The sequence below is a fragment of the Alligator mississippiensis genome, chromosome 2, assembly GCF_030867095.1.
Source record: "Alligator mississippiensis isolate rAllMis1 chromosome 2, rAllMis1, whole genome shotgun sequence".
Taxonomy (NCBI): Eukaryota; Metazoa; Chordata; order Crocodylia; family Alligatoridae; genus Alligator; species Alligator mississippiensis.
This window is the reverse complement of record NC_081825.1, coordinates 101367215-101387794: the sequence shown is the minus strand read 5'-3', so window position 1 is coordinate 101387794 and position 20580 is coordinate 101367215. Positions and strand designations below refer to the sequence as shown.

At 46.2% G+C, this 20580-nt stretch overlaps 2 protein-coding genes across 13 annotated transcripts in view; one reads left to right on the top strand and one right to left on the bottom strand.

Annotated features, from left to right (window-relative positions):
- The window catches only part of ANAPC10 (anaphase promoting complex subunit 10), a 62615-nt gene extending 58884 nt beyond the window's left edge, over positions 1-3731 (bottom strand). For 9 of the 11 annotated variants that reach the window (XR_009459819.1, XM_059722012.1, XM_059722015.1 and 6 more), the window contains exon 1: positions 3539-3628. The gene's annotated coding sequence lies outside the window, so the exon portion shown is untranslated. The other 2 variants (XM_059722013.1, XM_059722014.1) reach the window with 2 other exon arrangements.
- Positions 3713-20580, top strand: part of ABCE1 (ATP binding cassette subfamily E member 1) — a 35098-nt gene continuing 18230 nt past the window's right edge. The window contains exon 1 of one of the 2 annotated variants that reach the window (XM_014608572.3): positions 3713-3800. The gene's annotated coding sequence lies outside the window, so the exon portion shown is untranslated. Of the gene's footprint in view, positions 3801-3855; positions 3983-20580 lie in introns of those variants that run through there. The other variant, XM_014608571.3, reaches the window with a different exon arrangement.

The window sequence follows — 20580 nt, the reverse complement described above, 5'->3', positions numbered from 1 at the left end:
TTATAAAACCACTATAGTCCTCTTGGGACTAGACATGGAACATGGAAGGGAAAAAGACAAAATAAAAAAAGAAAGTAATTTTTCCATATTTTTCAAATCACAGAAAAATCACAACATCTCCAGCTGAAAGCTTCTTCCTGTGCATCTCACATCTTAAGACAAAGAACTGGAAAGAGACACTCCAAATTTCTATGGAGGAAGGCAAAAGAAAGTACAGGGGGGCTAATATCTAATAGGGGAAAAAGAACAAAAAGATGATGCAGGGAAAACTGAACTATTCAAATCAGCCAAAATAGTTTGACATGATCCTTTGACAAACCCAATTTCCATCTTTGACAGGGGAACTGACTTAATAAATAATGGCGACAAAGTATATGATGTTGAGTGTAGTAATGCTTTTGACACAATCCCCCAGGGCAACCTCAAAAGCTAAGGAAAAGTGTTCTAGATGTAGTCATAACAGTTTGGTGTAAAACCAGTTGAAAACTTCTCAAAGAGCAGAGCAGTCTCCAACAGTTAACTGGAAGGATATTCTAGGGGAGGAGGGGATCCTAGAAGGATCTCAGTGAGTCTTGGACCCGGACTTTCTAAATACTTTTGTTAATGACTTGGATAACAAAACTGAGGAACCCGCTAAGGAACTTCTGTGAATACAAGTCCTTAAATAAAGCAGCAAGTTAAACTCAGGAAGAGACCAAATGGAGGAGGTATCTGCTTTGTAAAACAAATATATAATCCCATGTTGTAGCTGTATGAAACCTGACAAAGGAAGACTTGTCCCTCCCTAAAAAGCAGTATGATCCTATGACCATAGGAAAGTATGAGCTCACCCAAGTCCAGCCCTCTGCTTAAAACAGGATCATCCCTAACTAAATCATCCCAGCCAAATGCATCTAACCTGGTCTTGAAAATTTCCAGCAACAGAGATTCCACAATTTTTCTAAGTAGCCTGTTCCAACGCTTGACCACCATCATAGTTGGGGCATTTATTCTAACCTCCAAACTAAATTTCCTCTACTGCAGTTTTAGGCCATTTTTTCCTATGTGGAATGATAGACTAAAGTGGTCACAAAAAGGGGACTGATTTCAGGAAGTCTTTTGGATTCTTGTTTGAATACATTTTCCAACTAAGAATGCCTCATCTAGCTTAGTTTAAGAGAAGTTCAAAAGCAGATGTTAAACCATCTATTCCTAAAATCCATTTTCTATTTGTTAAAAAAGTCATATTTGTTAAGAATGTTTCAGCAATTTCACATAAATGTCCCAAAGAAAAGAGAACAGGGGGGCTGAACCAATAGAGATGCATAGATACCTTTTCCCCCAATGACTTGGGTTGTCTTCAGGGTGCTATGGAGAGCACCCAAAGAGAAGACATGAGATACAAATGGTGAAAAGCATTGCAAATAGGATTTAATACCATTTACAAGATGAAAATGTTAAATTTCAAGACAGTAATGCTGTTGTTTGAAAACAAAGAATCGGCAGTCTCGATGGTCTCTCCTTATTAACGCTAGGTGTATTTTGCAAATGGTTAACTCTCGTTATTAGTGTTGGATGCATTTTGCTGATGGTTACCCAACGCAGTCACAGAAATTCTTGTTGCCTTTTATACCCCTTGCTAATTAAACTCATTTTGTGTCTCAACCTTTCTAATTTTATCCCTCTAAGACTGCTAATCTTTGGTACTCATCCCTACATATCCCTCTTTCCGCTTGTTTTGACCTTTTTGTTTTCCCAGTTCTATAAAGAGCTCCCAGTGCAACCACTAAGTCTCTTACTATACTTCCTGTTCTTCCTTTTCAGAGCCTTTCAGTAACCAATACCTCTCCAGTGTTCAATTCCCCTCTTCTTCCCAAATACATCCTGCCTTCATTAGATCTGTTTGAAAGTGCTATGGTTAGGATGGTTCAATTGTCTAGTGTGGAGGGTGTTATATGTGCATAAAGGTTTATAAGTGGAAGTTAACCTTTTTGGCAGGCATGCCACAGATTAAGCCCTGCAACCACTGAGTGCCACTCCAGTTCCCTTCCCTACCCAGTCTGCTGCTCTGCTTTCTGCATCCTGCCCTGTTGTCATCAGCAATCCCTTGACTCAAGGATGATCTGTATCATGCCTGATTGATGAGTCTTGAGGTGAAGTAACAGTCCAGTCCTCGAGTCATGGATTTGGCCGCAGAAGTTGCAGGTGTTTCCATAGAGGAGAGTAGGCTCTCTCTCTTTTTCCTTCCCCTGCTCTCTCTTCTCTGCTTCAAAGGCAAGACGCTTTACCTCAAAGTGGGCTGCCACCTGGTTGAGGCTACAGCACCACTGGAGCTCTGCATGTCAGCATTTATGTCCTTCAGGTATGTGTTCAAGCATCCTTATAGCATTTCCTCTGACCACCACAAGATCTCAAGCCACAGCTAAGCTAGGAGTAGAGCACTTGCTTTGGGAGTCAAGCGTCAAGCATTTACACACAATGCCCAATCCAGGGAAGTTGGTGCTTGAGAATCACCTACTCAATGGTAACTCTGGCTGCAGAGCAAGGATGCTAGCACCTGTGTGCCGATCCTCCCATTTCACGCAGAGGATTTTCCAGAGGTATTATTGGCAATACCTCGCCAGGCTCTTGAGATGATGATGGTAGGTCATCTAAAGCCCTGTCACCCATGTTTCACATCCGTACAGGAGAGTGGGCATGACAACCGCATTGTAAATCTGGATCTTGGCATCTTTCGAGAGATGGCAATCAAAAAAAGACAAGCCAAAGCAAATGTCCCAAAGAAGTCGCTTACACATCAGATCCTGTGCTGGATCTCCTCATTAACAGTCACTCTCTGGGACAAGCAGCTCCTGAGCTAGAAGTGCTTGATTACCTCCTGGGTCTTTCTCACAACAGTAATATGGGGCAGGGGGAGGGACAGGGAAGCTCACATTCCTGGCCTAGAGCAGGCTGATCAAGTGTTTCAGTCTTCTCGGTGCTGGAAGTTCAAAGAGATCCGGCCCAGTCTGTAGGCAAGGACAGTGCAGGCACCAGCATATCAAAGGATTCAAAGAGTTCTGTCTTGGAACAGAACTCGCCCTGGGCTGAACACAGAGCGGAAGGGGAGCTTCACAGCGCCAATCCCAGAAAGGAAGCAGTCCCCGAGAGCCAGGAAGATGGTCCAAAAAAACCCGGAGAACCATACTGGGGCAACGAGGTGGCCTCACTTGGTTTGGACAACAAAAGGATCTGCTTGCAGGACCGGCAGCTGATGCCCCGTCATGAAAAAGCCTCAGGAACTTCCTCGAGTCTTCAGGGCTTGTGAGCCTACCCGATCTAATGCTCTGCTTTCTGCTCCCCGCCCTGCCTGCCTCCCCCAACCATGCGCAGCCTAGAACCAGGACAGGAGCAGCTGAGACCGCTCAACCTCGTCCTCCCACCCCGACAGCGCGCTACCCCGGGCCAAGGGAAGTGGGGCGCATGCGCCAGCTCCCGCCGGGTTGGGGAGGAACCGACTCCCCCAGGGGAAGGGCCAGCCCCGCGGTACGGGGGGCGGGAAGGGACACGCCGGACGCACCGAGCAGCCGCCACCAGCCTCCCCGCGCGTCCGCTCACGCCCCATGCGGTCGCCTCCTCTTGCAGTCTCTCGGCAATGACGCCACGACCAAGCGCGTCCTTACACGGGAGAAGGGGCACGAAACCGTTGCAGCGCTTTCCTCTGCCGTCGCTCGTTGGTGACGCCACGACCAGGCACGTCCATCAGCAACTGCGACGCAGCCTCATCTCCCTAAGTCCCTCCCCCTTCTCGAGGCGTCGCTCTTTCCCACACCTCCTCTATGGTGAGCAGCCCTTCCTTCCCACTCCCTGCACCCTTTCTTTCCTTCTCTATGGTGAGTGGGGGCGGCGGCCATTTTGGCCGGGTGGCAGCGTGAGCACGTTGCGCGCGTGTCTGCTGCCGAGGAACGGGGCGAGGCCAGTCCCGTCCCTGCGCCCGGCTCGCAGCCTCCCGCCCTCCTTCCCGGTAAGTGCGGACAGCGGAGGGGGGGGCACATGCCCGGGTCAGGGAGCAGCGCCGCGACGGTGACAGGGGCGGTTAGGCCCGGGTCCCCCCCGCCAATCACCGCCCCGGGGCGCGCTGACGCAACCATCGGATTCGCGTGGGGGGCGCTCCCCGCTTCCCCTGCCTGACTCCTGCCGGGTCCCCGGGGGGCGGCGGGAAGCCGCGGGGCGGACCTCGGGCTTAAGGAAGGGGGTGCGGAGGGCGAGAGGCGTCCTCCCGGGCGCCTGACCCGGCCCCTGGTTTTCTCCAGTGAAAAAAAGAGCCCAACGGTTCTGCCGTTTTATAGTTGTGACAGCAAATCCTATGTTTGACTCGATGCGTGGCTGCTGCGCACAGCCAGGGCTCAGGGCAGCCGGAGAGGAGAGTAACCTGCACAGCAGGAGAGCGGATCGGTTTCGTGGGAATGACTTCAGCCGATGATATTCTGATAGACCTTTTTTATTTTTGAAGAGAAGAAGATGCGTGTTTTTTTTTTTCTTTTTCATTATTAGGATATTTTAGCAGGAAGAAGTCAGCGTTCCTCCACCTGCCTCTTTGGCTTGATGCGAGAGGTACTTGCTTTTGAGAAAAGGCGGCTTTTTCCCCATATAATTTTGCTCTGTTGCACTTGGTAAATGACTGACTTGCAATTCCAGTTCCAGGTGAGGTAAAGAAAAAACTTCTTTACAAGCCGAGTGCCCAGGGTTTTCCCCCCAGAGGTGGTACGGCCCACCCTGGCAATCTTCAAAAAGCATCTTGACACCACCCATCTTGCTGAGGTCGCTTGACCCCAGCAGTCTTTCCTGCTTAGGTGCAGGGGAGCTGGATCTGATGATCGGTAAGGCCCCTTCCAGCCCCTAACAACTATGGAACTATGAGTCTGAAATTGTTGGGGGTGGTCCTGCTGTGAGCAGGGGGTTGGACTTGACCTCCTGAGGTCCCTTCCATCCCTCATTTTGTATGATTCCTGCTAGCCTGCGGCTGTGGCTCCTCAGTGTAAGAGCAAAGCAAAAAGAAACTGAACACCATTGGGATGAATTAAAAACAGGCTGTGAAATAGGAGCTTTGTGCCCAGGAGCAGCAAACAGGCAGCAGAACTAGCAGAAGAAAGGAGAGCTTGAGAAGTGGGATGCCAAGATCCTTTAAAAGGAGAGGGTTGTGAACACCTGCAGAGTGAAGAGTATAGAAGGGATCAGGTAGATGATAATGAGCCACAAAGTCAAGTGACTCCCTGGGCACTGCCCAACTAGAAATGCCATTGCCTCTGCCAGGCAGTTTGGTTTTAAACTTTGGGTGGAGCAGTAATTAAAAGGGGGGTGCAAGTGCACACAGTTGCCTGTGTATGATTGTCGGTAGGATCCTGCACATCCGGCTGTGGAGCGGCCCCAGCCCTGCTGTGGTTCCATGATCTAGCACACAGGGCTACGTCCTCCAGCCTAGAGGGTTTGGGCATCAAGTAGCAGGAGAAGCAGCAATTAATACTGCTACTACTACTCCCGCTGCCAAATTTCCAACCCCATGAAGAACTCTTAGAGAAGCTGACACAGTTCCATGGAGCCAGAGGTCAAACACCCCTGTTTTAAAGTTGAGACAACTGCATGTGTCAGTCTCCTATCAATGAAGAGGCAGAGAGAGGAAAAGTCCTTTAAATGGGGAAAGCCTTGCCAAGGGTTAGGCTTCAAATTTTAAAAGGTTCTTGCTAGGCAGAGGCTGGCATGGAAAATGGACACCCCACCAAGCATCCTGTGGGAGCATCACCTTGAATAGGGCACAGCACAGCAACATTTTTATCAGTGAGGGAAATAGGCTCTAGTATTTGTGAGTGACTCATCTTTGGCACTAATGTAATCCTCTGACATGTAAGCAGGATATTTTTCCAAGACCCAGTTTTATATGTACTATCCTTGTTCTTCAGGCTCTTAGTCAAGAGGAGTTGACTTCTCCCTGCTCCGTACACTTGTTTTCAGTAGTTTTCATGTGCGTCTTCCCTTCCCCATTACCCATTCTAAGGAAGTATTCAGGGTTAAGTGTATAGTATATGGCTGCATGAATGAACATTAATATAGTATCCTGCAAATTAAATGCATGCTTCCACAGTCCTATTTCAATATATTATGTTGCAGTATGCTGCTTTCCAATAGCCAGAGATGTTTGTTCACCCTTTACCATTTTCTGTTATATGTATAGAATGGGTGAGTAGTCTCTTGCGATTAAACCCAGTAATGCAACTTTAGATTTGCTTAAATACAGGTTTTTAGAACACATGGCTTTAGCTATATCAGTTTCTAAACAGATACAGTTAAAAGAGTACAAAAACTCCACAGAGCAATCATTAGTTTGTGTTTGTTCCATACTTAACTTTTAGCATGTAACAGTTCTTGTAGTCCGGCATTTATGAACACAAAGATGTTCCTTCTTCAAAAATTAACCACTTATGCTGTTCTTCTTAGTTTATAAATTATTTTGTCAGGTATTCTGCTTTGAAAAATGGTCTCTCTGGCCTTGTATGGATATAGGGTTATTGAGTTCTGTTGATACATTTAATAATTGAGGCATGTTTCTTGAAGATTACTAATTTCCTCCTTTTAAAGACTATATATTTAGAATCTTTTTACATTTTGCAGCTGATGTAGTGAATAGAGGTACACTGATACATTGGTCCATATTGTATCGGCACCAATAAAAGGAAAATTGACATTATCGGCAATCGGCTTTTCTTGGCTGATGAGACCAATAATGTCACCAATAAATGCTGCGTGCATGCACACAGCCGCAGTGTACGTGCAGCCAGAAGTACGGCCTGGCAGCTTGGAGAGCAGCATCTGCCAGTAAGTCTATGGGGGGAAAGGGGTTGGGGGGAGCAGATGGAGGCTCCCGTGGTGAGGGAGGGAGTGGTGTTAGGGCAGGCACTGCACAGCCGGGGTGGGGCATGGGACAGAGCCACGGCTCATTCAGGGGGAAGGAGGAGGGGGCCACTCCCACCACTGCACACCCCCGGGGGGGGGAAGGGGGGGGGAGGTATGTGCTCCCTGGATCTGTGTGTGGAATGAGGGGCGGGCTGCCGCTGCACACTCAGAGACAGGGCTGCACTGGCTTCTTCCCAGTGCGGGGGCTGGAACCAGGCTGTGTGCAGGGCAGGTGGTGGCGGTGCTGGGAAGGGGGCATTACAGAGGGGGCTGCAGTCTGCCCTGCACACAGCTTGCTAGGAAGAGGCTGGCATAGCCCCAACCTCAATAGCGCAGCGCTAGCCTGCCCTCACCCTGCACACAGATCTGGGGGTCACATGCCTCCCCTGGGGTTACGCGCAGCAGCAGAAATTCCCCCCCCAATTGGCTCCATCCCATGCCCTGCCCTATCCCAGCTGTGCAACGCTGGCTCCAGCCCCTCTCCCACCCTCACTGCAAGGATATTGATCTGCCCCCCCCCCCCCCCCCCCCCCCCCCCCCACCATGCCCCTTCTCCCCCCACTCATTCCCCCCAACAGATTTACCAGCTAGATGCTGCTGTCCAAGCGGCTAGGCTGCATATCGGCAATCAGATTGGTATCAGCCGATACGGCTGGTCAATAATTAGCCATCAGTATCAGCCCAAAAAATCTTTATCGGTGCACCCTTAGTAATGAACACTTCTACTAGTGGATGCACTTTCTACTAAGTAAATATTTGTTTTTTGTAAAGTAAACACAATATGATCAGTTCTGATAGGTCTGTCCTTTTCTTAATGCATAATTGCATAGTCCTGTCTTCATGCAGTTTTCAGTCTCCACCAAGTGTATATTCTCTCCATTGTAATAAATATTAACCGCATTCTGTTAAGCCTTGTTAAAACTTTTCTATAAGACATTCAATGCAATCCACTGCAATTGGTCATATCTATTTTGTGCATCTGTAACAACTCTAGGTGTATCCAACTGCAAGCTTTTTAGATAGTAGTATCCCCACTACTGAACTATACTGAACTAAGTTTATGTTGCATAAACTTTGGTAGGGTACTGTAGTTTGCTTATAATTCTGTTTTAAGAAAAATGGGCGGTTTTTGTCCATAATGTAAGGAAAAGAAGTTACGTCTGTGGCTCGTGAGCATTGTTCAGATATGACTAGCCACAAGCATTTTACATTCCAATTTTTAGGTTTGTGTTTTAGTGATCACGTTAAGGTAGATTAGTTATTAGAGGAAGTGAGAAGCTTTTGACTTGAAATGAATAGTGTTGTCAGGAGTTAACTGTGGCTGGCAACAGAAATTTTTTATTTTTCATTTAGTTCTTCCCTCACCACTTCAGTCTGTGGATAAACTTTCTTGAGGATGGCTCTTAAATGTAATTTATTTAATGGCTGTGTGGTTAATGCAGTTTAAATAAAAATGCTTTCCATTTTCCAAACCAACAAAAAGGGGAAATTCCAAGTAAGTAGATGCTTACACATACTGGTTTGCCAAAGTTCACAATAACTAGAGATAATATACTTAATAGCAATTTCATGCAGTATGCTTAACTGTTCAGTTGGCTGAAAACTCTGTTCAGTTGGCTGAGAACTCCAGAGTTTGTCTTGAGACCAACCAATCTTTATTCAAGATACTTAAGACTTTCCAATCAAATGCAACCAAATTAAGCAGAGACTTCCTGTGCCTGAAGAAGGGTGACTGCACCTGAAAGTTTGCTGATTTTTTTTTTTTTTTCCCCATCTACTCAGTTGGACAAATAAAAGATACCACATCTACTCAAAGAATCTTGCCCACCAAATTAAGTGTAGTTTATATATACCCCCTTTTAAGTTTGGTGTATGAAGTATTGCTTAATGCAGGGGTGGTCAGTTGATGGTATTCATGCCACAGGTGGCATGGACAGCTTGTGTGTGTGGCATGTGGCGGACTAGGTAGGAGACAGGGAGCACAATGGCAGATAGGGCAAGTAAGCAGTAAATAGAGCAACAGATCAGACAGGAAGTACAGGGTAAGAAGCATAGCATCACATCAGGAGGTGAAGGGAATCTGAACGGCATTCCGTAAGGGTTTGGGTCTAATTTGTGACACAGCTGCCAAAAAGGCTGGGTCCCACTGGGTTAGTGTATCCAAAGCTGTCAAACTGAAAAAGAAGGTGCTGTACACAACAATATCATTAGAGCATTCATTTTAAATATTTACAGTTAACCATTGGAAAGAATGTCTACTATTTGAAAAACAAGCTCCAAACTACCTTAACCAAAGAGCTTGAGAACTAGAATTACTTCAAGGTACCAGCACCATCCTTATTTCTGCCCCTGCTACTGCTTAGAGAAGGGGTTGTCAAGCACTTGGGGCCTGCAAAGCTGTGCCTTTGGGATACAGGGACCCTCCATGCTCTGTGCTGTGCCACAGTCTGATGCCTGGGTCTCCTGTGGAATGGGAGCTCTGCCTATGTGGCACAGTACCGTGGGCTTCAGCAGAGGGGAGGTTTAGCTGTGCTGCAGCTGGGCAGCAACCAGATTGTAATGCTCACCTGCCTGTAACCTGAACTGGTTGTTCTGGCTCCTTGCCAGAAAAAAATTGCCACCTGTAGAGGCTATGGTCACGGACCCCCTAGAAACTAAAGGTGTCTTCCCCCCCCACCCCTTCATAGATTGATAGACTGTAGAGTCAGAAGGGACCACAATGGATCATTGTGTCTGACCCCCTGCCCCTGGCAGGAAAGAGGACCGAGGTCAGATGACTGCAGCCAGGTGACTATCTAGCCTCTTCTTGAGGACCTCCAAGCTAGGTGATAGCACCACTTCTCTTGGAAGCCCATTCCAGATCCTGGCCGCCCTTACTGTGAAAAATTTCTTCCTAATATCTAACCTAAATCCACTCTCTACTAGTTTACACCCGTTATTCCTAGTCACTCACTGGGATGCCTTAGTAAACAGCGCGTCCCCTATTCCCCATTGATCTCCCCTAATAAATTTATCGGTGGCCACAAGATCTCCCCTCAGCCATCTCTTGTGAAGGCTGAAGAGATTCAGCTCTCTCAACCTCCCCCCGTAGGGTCTATCACGAAGGCCACTAATCATGTGAGTGGCCCTCCTCTGGACCCTCTCCAGATTCTCCACGTCCCTCTTGAAGTGTAGCACCCAAAACTGGATGCAGTACTCCAACTGCGGCCTGACCAGTGCTGCATAGAGGGGGAGCATCACCTCCTTTAACCTATTAGTCATGCACCTGCTAATACATGACAAGGTGCGACTGGCCTTGTTGATGGCCTCGTTACGCTGCTGGCTCATGTTCATCTTGGAGTCAGTTATGACTCCAAGATCCCTCTCTGCCTCCAAGCTGCTGAGAAGGACACTCCCCAACCTATAGGTGTGCTGGGGATTCCTCCTTCCCAGGTGGAGTACCTTACATTTATCTTTATTAAATTGCATCCTATTTCTCTCTGCCCATTGATCCAACCTGTCCAGGTCGGCCTGAATCTGCTTCCTGCCCTCCGGTGTACTCACTTTGCCCCATAACTTGGTATCATCAGCGAACTTGGAGAGGGTGCTCTCCACACCCTCGTCCAAATCGCTGAAGATATTAAATAATATCAGTCCAAGAACCGAACCCTGTGGGACCCCACTGCCCACCTCCCTCCAGGCCGAGAAGGAACCATCCACCACCACTCTGGGTGTGGTCCCTAAGCCAGTTGGCCACTCACCTGACCGTGTAGGCATCCACTCCACTGTCTGCTAGCTTCCTAATGAGGATAGGGTGCGAAACTGTGTCGAAGGGCTTCCTAAAGTCCAGGAAGATGACATCAGCCTTGGCTCCCACATCCAGGCAGTGTGGGACCTGGTCATAGAAGGCTACAAGGTTTGTCAGGCAGAATCTACCTATGACAAACCCGTGCTGGTTTCCCCTCAGCATTGTTTCCTCTGCTGGGCCTGCACAAATGTGTTCTTTGATTATTTTCTCTAGCATTTTCCCAGGAATAGAGGTAAGCCTAACTGGTCTAAAGTTACCCGGCTCATCCCTTCTCCCTTTCTTGAAAACGGGCACCACGTTGACCCTTCTCCAGTCCTCAGGGACCTGGCCGGAGCACCAGAAGTGCTCGAACATCTGTGCCAGTGGCTCGGCTATGACACTGGCCAATTCTTTCAGCAGCCGTGGATGGAGTTCATCCCTTCAGAATGTGGGACACAGGTTAAAACGTTGTATACAATATCCTCCCTATGTCATCCCCACAAAACCTTGTTCTTCTCCATACTCACTTATGAACTTAATATGCACCATGTGCACGTTACCCCATGTTTCAGTAGATCAGATCTTCTCTGCATATAATGGCAATAAGTAGTTTAAATCCTCCTATAATGTGTTTTGGGAATTCCCTAAAATAGGCTTGTAGGGTGATATACTATATTACCCTATAGTATTATAATTCTATACTATATTAGACTATATTTCTTTAATATGAATTAGTGACATCTTTCTCTTGGGCTGAGGGACTCTGCTAATGTTTTGTTTGAATACTGTTTCAACAGTTTGTGGTACTAAGATTTTGAAAAACTGATAATGCATTACAATTTCTTACTGGCCTCTCTAAAATTATTGGAGTATGACTGTTGACTCAGAATTTTGAAATGGCTTTGAATTACTCATTTCTCTGCAGAGCCAAAACCACTCTATCCTTGATACTCAGCAATATTATACTGTAACTGGAAAGACTTGTATATTTTCACCTGAAGAAAGATAGACATGCAATATAGACCCAAATTTTGACCTACTTTAAAAATGTTAAAGCCTTTTTTCAAGCACCAATACCATTTAAAAGAGTGGTATTTATACTCTTAATCCTAGCAAGTAATCATGACTGCCATTATTCCATTCTGTCTTCTTCTGCTAGTAACATCTTGTAAAATATTGATGACCACATAATTCAGCCTTATTATATATTTAAATTGGAAGGTAGTAGAAGTCCTTAAAGATGAGGTCTGTTATCAGAATATATTTGTTATCAGAATATATTTGTAGACAAATTGCAAGCCTGTTTGAAAAAAAGGTGTAAAAGCCATTCCTCTTTTACTTACCCAGATTTAGGATTCTTATTTGTTTTACTGTAGTTGATTTCCTATTTCTAGTGCAACTTAATGTTTATGGCTCTTTCCCAGGTTTTGATGGTTCCAACACTATCTGCCACCTGTTAGAGAGAGGTCATTGGGTCACTAACAGCATAGAAAATACAGTATGTCAGTGTAGCTCCTATAATTCAGATATGTTGTGGAAACACACACAGAGTACTTTTGGGTTAGGTCAGCAGAAGCTTTTATTCAAAAGAAACTACAGCTGTAGGGGGAGTTTCAAAGTGACATGGATTTCCCAAGCACTTGGAAGGGGTCCCCCCCCAAGAGCAAAATCAGGAGGCTTATATACTTTTTAACAGTTGCTTACAACTCACGTGATCATATAGTGAAATTAGCATGAAAAGCGGCTATAATATTACTTCATTATTTCTTTGCTGTTATCAGGATGGGAATTATGGAGGGTTAGTTCACAAACCTCCTTCTTGCACCTGGAAATCTACTTTGTACATACTTTTTTCTTCTACCTTCAAGGCCGCGGTGAGCGAAGCATTTGCAGAAGTTACAAAGAACAAACACTTGCCCTTATCTGTTCTACTGTACCGAGCCAGCAATTCTACACAAAGCGGTTATGTCATTTTATAACTAAAATAATCAAAGTTTAAGGCATATATTTTTTTCTGATTCCACAGCCCCCCCCTTTGAGACTATTTAGTCTCACTTTAGCCTTAAATTTCCATTCTCATGAGCCCCTCTATTTTATCATGCAGCCTTTCATGTTTTCTTTCAATCTGCTTACACTTTTGTAACACCATTATTCTAGACTCTGCTGTGGGTTTTCTTGCCTTGCTAAAGCTTCCCCTGCTGGCTTTCACACAGCAGAGGATCAGTTGCATTAAGACATAGAACATTATCAGAACTATCAAGACAAACAATATTTCATACAGGATTTTCTTGCCAAGGGCCCCGAAATCTGGGAGCCAGGAGGTTAGCCAAGACCACATTTCTTTTAGACCCCAGTTAGTATTTTCTGAGGCCACTTGATGTAGGACCCTTAACTGATTTCGGATTTTGCGAATGTTAGTTTCGATTCGCATGTCCTGATTGACATAGACACAACAGGTGGAGTTTACTAAGGCACATACTCCTCCCTGGGATACCAATAGGTAATTTTGGGCTATGCGGTGTTGTATAGTTACTTGTGAGATCTGGGAGATCTCTTTTTGCAGAGCCTGAATTGCATCCGCAGTGGCATTTTCCATAGCTTCCATTGTGGCTGAAATGTTAATTATGGCTAGTTCCAATTCTTTTACTTCAAGCCACGGTATGAAGGTTCTCACAAATCGATGGAACCCTGTGTTTCTGGTAGCTAAGGGGTTAACCGCCCTTTTCATGTGATGGTTGAAATTTTTTACTTGTTTCAGATATATTGCACTATGCATTTCAAAACCAGGGATAACACGTTTAAGAGTGCATGCCCCCACCCAATTCCAGGGCAAGATTTTATGAGCCCTGTTTCCGCAGAGCCAGTAAAGGCCTGGGGCAGAAAGGGTACTCAAATCTCGACAGTTGTTGTGCCCTATCCGGCACTTTTGATTGATATGCATCGTATAGGAGGGTTCACGTTCAGCTGTTATCCTGCTGGACCGAGATATATTACAAGAAGTAAAATTGGAGTGAATGTAAAATTCTGATCTGTTTGCAATGAGAGCAACATGAGGTTCCTTAGAAAAGTTGTAGACCATGAATCCTGTACAATTGAGAGAGGGTACGTTACCCAACAGGATTCCACTGGTGCTACTAGGGCTATAATTTAGAGTAGTTAGGCAATGAGGGTAGTGTCCCTACAGGTGTGGCTTTATTATAAGCTCCGGTGTTGTTGGATCTGTAACAGAAAGGCGCCTTTACTTTTGGGGAGATTATCCAGTTAGCAGGGGCGGCCCTTCATTCTTTAGGAGCGGACCGATGGGCAGCTAACGAGTAGTGTTTAACGAAGCCGCCGTTTATTGTTCCCCATTGCTGGAGGGATATTGGTACTCCGATCATTGGGATTCCTTGGTGTAGGTGTGCTGGGCTGTGAGAGCATATCCAGCAGTTACTTTTATTTCCAGCTTGAGCCACCGCATGGGAGATCTGCAAATACAAATTTTTCTCCCACCCCCCTTGGGTGATACTGAGATACCCAAGTGTGATATATAAGGATATCAGTGCCATTTTTAGATACAGGAGGGACAAAGAATCTTAACAACAAACATAACCAGCACCAGTAAGAAAAAGAACACTACCAGCCAAACCCAGGATGGCAGCCAAAGTTTTTTTTCGTCCTCTGGGCTCAAGTTACCTAAAGGACTGATAATGTTGGTTTTTGGTTTCGATCGAGGTGGTGATCTTCCGAATGGGAGCATTCACTTTCTTCGAGGCCGAAGATGATATCTTCGTTCTTCAACTGATGAATCCGGCTGGGCTGAGGTGTTGGGTGCAGGGGAGAGGTTACTAGCACTTGCATCCTGATGCTCCTCACTTGCCTGAGTGAGGTCCTGAGGGTCTTTGTTCTTGGCCTCAGGGAAAGATCCCAACCTTGGTTGGAATACAGCTGCTTCGGGGTCCAATGGAGGTGATACCTTCTTGCAGTGCGAGGCGTGAGTTCACGTTTGGTGACCTTGGCAACGAACAGCAGAATTAGTGGTTAGAAGTACCTGGAAAGGTCCTTTCCATCTGGGTTGAAGTGCGTTTTTCCGTTGATAGACCTTTACGTAGATCCAATCCCCTGGTTCGAGGTTGTGACAGGGAACATCCGGTGGTTGAGGTAAGGCTTCTTGGACCTGTGAATGAACAGACCTGGCATACTTCATTAATGCCTTGCAATAATTTAGTACAGTTTCATCAGTTAATTGTAGGTCTGTTTGGTGAGGGGCAACAGGTGGTGTAGCTGGCATCCTCATGGGTTGTGCCATGAGTATTTCATAAGGGGTTAGGCCATGTTTTCTGTTAACAGTGTTTCTAATGTGCATAAGAGCAATGGGCAGTGCATCAGGCCATTTGAGGCCTGTTTCAGCACAAATCTTAGAAATGCGCGTTTTTAAATCAGAGTTTTTACGTTCTACAGCACCACTTGACTGTGGATGATAACTACAGTGTAGGTGTTGCTGTATGTTGAGTGCTTGGCAGATGTTTTTTACTATCTGTCCTGTGAAATGGGTGCCACGGTCACTATCTATTGTGAGGGGCAATCCAAATCTAGGGATGAATTCTTTGAGCAATTTCTTTGCTACAGTGATGGAATCAGCATGTACGCATGGGTAGGCTTCCACCCATCCAGAGAACACATCAATAATAACAAGAATGTATTCATAAGAACAGCACTTAGGTAGGTGCACAAAATCAATTTGCAGATTTACAAACGGTCCCCATGGAGGGGGATGGGCTGCGGGTGTCGTTTTTACCCGTTGCCCAATGTTGTGAGCTAAGCAGATGGGACAGGAGCTACAGTACTGTTGTGCCATGGAAGGAAAATTTGGGGCAAACCAATTTCTTTGTACTGTAGCAATCATTCCTCCTTTGCTCGTATGGGCCACAGAGTGGGTTAAACGAGCAAGATGTGGCAAAAGCTCTCTAGGCGCCACCAGGCGGCCGTCTGGGGAGCGCCAGAGAGAGTCGGGGTGCAGTGAACCTTCTGCACGCAGCCAGTCATTTATTTCCTTTTTTGGGGTCTGATTTTGAAGAAGGGCCAGACTTGAAAGGCTAGCCAAAGGAGACTGGTCTGCTGAAAAACAAACAAAAACAGAGTTAGGAGCCTGGGGGCCAGAAAGGGCGGCATTTCTGGCAGAACGGTCTGCCAGATCATTTTCTCGTGTGACATCATTAAAGGGTTTTTCATGAGCTTTACATTTGACAATAGCAATAGCAAGAGGCAATTGAACAGCTTCTAAGAGCGCTTTTACATAACAACCATGACTGATTTGGGTTCCTGATGAAGTGAGGAACCCTCTTTGTTTCCAGATTTGTTCAAAATCATGAACAACACCAAAAGCATACTTAGAGTCAGTATAAATGGTTGTGGTTTGATTTTTTGCAAGAATGCAAGCACGTGTTAAAGCAATGAGTTCAGCAACTTGAGCAGAACGAGCTTGGGGTAAAGAATAGGCTTCCAAAACAGCATACTGAGTGCATACTGCATATCCCGCAACTAATTTGCCTGCATCATTTCTAAGACAGGAACCATCAACAAACAAAACAAGGTTAGAGTTTGGGATAGGAATGTCCTTGAGGTCAGTTCGGGGGGTTAACAATTGAGTTGTGATAGACAGGCAATCATGAGGCTCACCATCAGAGGCAATAGGCAGAAGTGACGCAGGATTCAGAATTGAACAGCGATTTAAGGTTACATTTGCAGCTGACAGTAGAAGTTTCTCATATTTAGTAAGACAGGAATTGGAAATGTGCTGAGTTTTGCCCTTGAGCAGAAGGGCCATTACAGCATGTGGAACTGCAACGGTTAAAGAGTGTCCCAAAACTAGAGAATCTGCCTTTTCAACCAACAAGGCAGCAGCTGCAACTGAACGGAGGCAAGGAGGAAGTTCCGCAGCTACGGAATCAAGGGCAGAGCTGTAATATGCAATTGGGCGATGCTTTTCACCATGCAGCTGAGTGAGTACTCCTAAAGCGATTCCTTCCCGTTCATGACAAAACAAGGTAAAGGGTTTCTTATAATTAGGAAGTCCAAGAGCAGGAGCAAGAGTGAGGGCTTGCTTAAGGACCACAAATGCTTGTTCGGCTTCAGGAGTTCAAGGGAGGGGTTCCGGGGTGGTATCATGAGTGAATGCTTGCAAGGGTTTTGCAAAAGCAGCATAACCCAGGATCCACTGTCTACAATAACCCGTTGCACCTAAGAATCCCCTCATCTGTTTTCTAGTTATAGGTTTGGGAATGTTGAGGATAGCTTCAACTCTACTAGGGGAAAGGTGTCGTTTTCCTGCTGAGATATCATGCCCTAAATAATGTACCTTAGACTTGCAGAGCTGCAATTTAGATTTTGAGGCCTTGTGGCCTTTCTGAGCTAAAGCTGTGAGGAGTGTCAAAGTATCTTGCTCACAGGCCTCTAAAGTGGGTGAGGCTAACAATAGATCATCAACGTACTGAACAAGGGTGGACCCCCTTTGAACGTGATAGGATCCAAATCTTTTTTTAGGATTTGGGAAAACAGGGTTGGGGACTCTGTATATCCCTGAGGGAGTTTTGTCCAGGTATATTGAAATCCCTTATAAGTAAATGCAAACAGATACTGGCTATCCTTATGAACGGGGATAGAGAAAAAAGCAGAACAAAGATCCACTACTGTGAAATATGTAGCATCTGAAGGGATACAGGAAAGAATAGTGGCAGGGTTAGGGACCACGGGGAAAGCGGGTAACACAGCGGCATTTACAGCTCGAAGATCTTGCACAAAGCGATACGTATCTTTACCAGGTTTTTTGACAGGTAGGATAGGTGTGTTGCAAGGGGAGCGTATTGGGACAATAATCCCTTGCTCAAGGAGTGAGGAAACGACAGGCTTGATCCCTTCCTCAGCTTCCTTTGAGATGGGGTACTGTGGGACACGAGAAAGTGGCTTGGCAGGGTTCAGGATGATACGCACTGGTTCAGCACTCAGCATGTGCCCCACTTCATTCGCATGGGTGGACCACAGCTGTGGAGGTACTTGTGCCAACAGTTCCTCTTGCAAGAAGGAAGTGTCAGAATCAGAGTACTCCTGGGTTAGCAAAGCCACAAGCTCGGTTTCCCTATGTTCCGGTACCTCAAGGTAAACACCATCTGGGCTACAATAAATCACGCATCCCAGTTTACACAGCAAGTTCTTACCAAGAAGGTTGACAGGTGCACAGGGGCTAAGAAGAAAGGCATGATTTTCAGACAAAGGGCCAATAGAGATGGAGACAGGTTCAGAGACGGGATGTGGGATAGGTTGTCCGCCTATACCGACAGCATTTACAGTTTCAGGAGAATAAGGTAGAAAAGGAAACTCAGCAGCCTTTAGCGTGGAGCGGGACGCTTCGGTGTCGACAAGACAGGAGACAGGTTTACCAGAAATAAGGCATTTAACAAACGGACCAGATTGGTCAGTAGCAAGCAAAGGAGCAATGATGTCACTGTCCCTCAGGCTGTCCTATTCAACACTGGGAAAATTGACAGGAAGTGGAGGTGGGGGCTGGGGTCTGGGTCCTTGGCCGGGGCGGTTGGGGCATTCTGATTTCCAATGTCCTTCTTGCTTGCAATAATGACATTGGTTCCCATAGCCTGGGTTTTGTGGGCTCAAGGATCTATCTCTTCCCCTGAATCTACCCGGGCCTCCCCTTCCCTGTCCTCGTCCCCTTCCTCTACCTGGACCCTGCAACTGAGAAATCTGTAAGGCCATTAACTTAAACTTGGCACTGTCTTTAGACCGTTCCAATTTGTTATGAAAATGGTTAGCCGCAGCAAGGACTTCAGTCAAATCTTTAGTTTCCCAGCCAATAATTACTGTTTGAATTTTCTCAGCAATTTTAGGGTTAAGTCCCTGGACGAATGCTGCCACTATTGCTTGTTTAGCATTTCCGACTGGGTTATCCATTCCTGAGTATCGTTCAAATGCCTGTTTGAGGCGTTCTAAATAGTTACTGGGGTGTTCATTTTTGTTTTGTTTACAGGTATTTATTTTGGTTCAGTCTGCCTTTTTTTGGGCAAATTGTGAGAACTGCCTGAACCAAAGCATTTCTCTTGTCAATAAAGTTTTGGCCAATCCCTGGGTTTTGATCTGGCCAAGTACAGGCAGCGTACAGACGTAGCATAGTCTCCTTGGGCAAAATGGACCGCATGAGCTGATTAATGTCAGCCCATGTTGGATTATAACAATTTATAACAGTCTGCAATTCTTCCTGAAATTTTTCTGGGTCTTCCCTGATTTTTGGGAACTTTTGAGTTAAATTGTAGAGATCACCTGGAGTTCAGGGTGCATGCACAGTTACTATATTTTGTTCATCGGTGCCAATGCCTGGCATTTGTCTTAGGGGGTAAACTTGTGCAGTTCGGGATCTCAGATTGATGGGAGATCTTTCCATGCCTATTCCCATTTTTCTAAATACACCTGTGGTGGGTTGTGACCCAGGAGTAAATTGCCACACTGGTGATGATTGAGTGGCAGATATGGTGGATGAGTCCGGACTATTAAGCTCCGTGGATGGATTTACTGAAGGAGCTTCAGCTAATGGGTCACTAGCCTGGGCTGCAGCCTGATGTTGAACCGGTTGTTGCTGATGTGGGAGTTCCAGGAGAGCAGGGTTCGAACAAAGGTCAAGGATATCCTCTGCTGGCTCCGGTGGTGGGGGCGCCCCGGGCAATGCTGGATACATCGGAGCGGTGGCCAGCGTGTAATTTGGGGTAGCAGCCAATTTCTCCCGAACAGCTTTTAACTGCTGTTTTAATTTTTCTTGAGAGTCTTTTAGGCTCCTAGTTTGAGATTCTGTCCGCCTTTTGGACATTTCATCATACCAATAAAAGAACGCGTCCCACTGGTTTTGTGGTGTTTTGGATCCACGGGACCCTAACGCCCCTCTCAAGTGCACTATTTTATCCTGATCAAATGTTCTTTCCTGTGGAAAATGTTTCACAGGATCATCCCTAGTATACCAGTTCCACTTATCCAGGTACTTGCAAGTTTCGGGAGAATAGTGTGTGTACATAAAGTACGCCGGAGTCCCCTTAGGGGGGGACAGGAACCTGTTTAGACTGACTTGTTCCCATTTTCAGTTACACAGGGAGACGTAGGAGAGGCTTATTTAGGATGTTCGGGCCGCTCAGTGCCTTGCCCCGCAGTTTTTCACTGCCCAGACAAAAGGCTTCTGACCCGACACCGGCTCATAAAATGGAAATGGGGAGGGAAACACTAGAGGGATCCTTTCACTCCTGCTTTCGGCAGAAGCTACTGGGACGAGGGGTTTGGAAAAGACAAAATCACTCAGACGCCCTGTCCACTGGGTCACGAGGTTCCAGTTGGGTCCCCTTGCTTTCAAAACTGCCCTGTCAGGCAGAATTGGGGCGGCTGAACCCAACCGTAGTCTCAGTCCTGGTCAGTGGCTCATATTTCTAAATACACACACACATTCATTCAATAAGCCCTGTCCACTGGGTTACGAGGTTCCAGTTGGGCCCCCTTGCTTTCAAAACTGCCCTGTCAGGCAGAATTGGGGCGGCTGAGCCCAACCGTAGTCTCAGTCCTGGTCAGTGGCTCATATTTCTAAATACACACACACATGCACATTTATTCAGTCAGCCAGACCTCCTACCCCACACCGCCTTAGTTAATTAACTACAAGCCCGATGTGCTGTTGGATGAAGGTGCCTCAAACAGTTTCTCCCTAAAACGTACGTTACCAGACACAAAATGGGATCCTTTACCAGACAGAAAATTTTAGCCGGCACTAAGGTTCAGACTGACCTGTTTTAACAAGGTTCAGATCCAGTTACCACGGCCAAGTTGGGAGCCTACAGGCAGTCCTCCTCCGAAACCCCAATAGAGATTTTGAATTAGGTCTCTTACCT